Genomic DNA, 2,085 nt, shown 5'->3' with positions numbered 1-2,085 from the left:
AAGATCAGAAGTGAGATAGTTGCCTTCAAACAGAAAGCGGGAGAGTCTTTATACTCAGCTTGGGAGAGGTTCAAGGGGCTAATCAGAGACTGTCTTCATCACAATCAGATAAGAGAAGTATTAGCTCACACTTTCATAGAAGGTTTACATCTTGAAACAAAGATTGTGGTAGATGCTGCAGCTGGAGGTCAAGTGTTGGAGAAAATCTTTGATGAGATATATGCATTATTGAACAAATTCTCCAAAAGCAATCTGGATTGGCAAGGAGAGATGGGCATACACACTGTGCAAAAGTCTGTAGGAGTTCTTGAGTTAGATGTCATCTCAGCATTATCAGCGCAGATTTCTACACTGACCAACCAAGTCAATCGGATGACCTTGATTATCAACAAGCAACAAGCACAACAGGTACAACAGGTTCAAGTGTTTTGTGAAATATGTGGAGAGGGTCACACGAGCGACATATGCCCCGCTAACCCATAATTTGTCTGCTTTGTGGGTAATTCAAATAGGGGCCAAACAAACCAATATGGAAATACTTACAATCCCAACTGGAGGAACCACCCAAACTTCTCTTGGGGTGGAAACCAAGGTACTCAGAATCAATACAGGCCTTAAGCACCTCAACAACAATATAGACCACCTCAGGTTGAACAACAAATGAGTCCAACAAGTCACCTTGAAGACATGTTGAAAAAAGTGATGGCTGAACAACAAACCCTCTCTCAGAAAGTGATGACTGAACATCAAGCCCTCTCTCAAAAATTTATGGCTGAGCAGCAAGCCCAAGCCGCAACAATGAGAAATTTGGAGCGCCAAATGGGACAGCTTGCCAGTGCTCAAAATACTAGACCATCTGGAGCTCTTCCAAATGATACTGAAGCTAATCCTAGGGCATCCCTTAATACCGTATCGTTGAGAAATGAGAGACAACTAGAAGAAGTTCAGTCTAAAAAGAGGAAACATGTGCCTTTTAATGAGAGGACAACCGCTATAGAATCAACATCAGAAAAATCTAAGGAGTCAGAAAAGCCAGTTGGAGAGGCAGTGGCTGAGAAACCCCCACCATTGGTTGTAAGGCCACCACCTCCGTTCCCTCAAAGATTGTAGAAATTAAGGGATAACGCCGCATATAAAAAGTTTCTTGATATTTTGAAGCAGGTGCAAATTAATATTCCATTGGTTGACATCTTACAAGAAGTACCCAAATATGCAAATTACATCAAGGACATAGTGGGGAATAAAAGGAGGCTGACCGGGTTCGAAACTGTGGCACTCACTGAGGAGTGCAGTTCAAGAATTTAAGGCAAGTTACCTCAGAAATTGAAGGATCCAGGTAGTTTCACTATCCAAATCACGATTGGTAAACATGTTGTTGGGCGAGCTTTATGTGATCTTGGAGCGAGCATCAAATTGATGCCACTATATGTGTTCAGACAGTTGGGATTGGGTGAGCCACGTCCCACAATAGTTATCTTACAGTTGGCGGATCGCTCCCTTGCTTATCCTGAAAGAGTGATTGAAGATGTGTTAGTTCAAGTGGGTTCTTTCATATTCCCTGCTGATTTCATTATCTTGGACTACGAGCCTGATTAGGAAGTCCCATTTATTATGGGGCGTCCACTCTCAGCCACGGGCCGAGCTATTATGGATGTTTGTGAAGGAAAGATGACGATGAGAGTAGGTGATCAAGTGGAAGTATTTAATGTTTATAAAGCACTCAGGTTGCCAGCCCACTATGAAGAGCTATCCATGATTTTTGTGGTGGAAAGCGATGCTACATCGTTAGTGCCTTATATGAGCCCTATAGATCCTCTTGAACGAGCTTTGATTGGGGATGAATAAGATAGTGAAGATGAAATAATGGGAGAGATTGAGCAAGTACTTGATATGTCCTGCAATTATGTCCATGGGTTTGGAAAATTTGAGGAGTTGGACAGACCTATAACTCAGACCCCTCCTAAGTCATCTATTGAATAAGCCCCAAAACTAGAACTTAAGCCTCTACCAGCGCACCTGCGTTACACTTATTTGGGGAACTCTGAGACATTGCCCGTAATTATCTCCTCCAGCTTGACTAACACT

General features: G+C 42.5%; 1 non-coding gene across 1 annotated transcript; it reads right to left on the bottom strand.

The window, feature by feature from the left end:
* LOC142181334 (small nucleolar RNA R71) lies at positions 1 to 105 on the bottom strand. Its single transcript, XR_012710001.1, has one exon. It is a non-coding gene; the product is annotated as a small nucleolar RNA R71 (small nucleolar RNA).
* Between the last annotated feature and the right edge of the window lie 1,980 nt (positions 106 to 2,085).

This window comes from Nicotiana tabacum, chromosome 5 (genome assembly GCF_000715075.1).
Source record: "Nicotiana tabacum cultivar K326 chromosome 5, ASM71507v2, whole genome shotgun sequence".
In the NCBI taxonomy this organism is placed as follows: Eukaryota; Viridiplantae; Streptophyta; class Magnoliopsida; order Solanales; family Solanaceae; genus Nicotiana; species Nicotiana tabacum.
The sequence above is the reverse complement of the archived record's forward strand: the minus strand, read 5'-3'. Positions and strand labels throughout refer to the sequence as shown.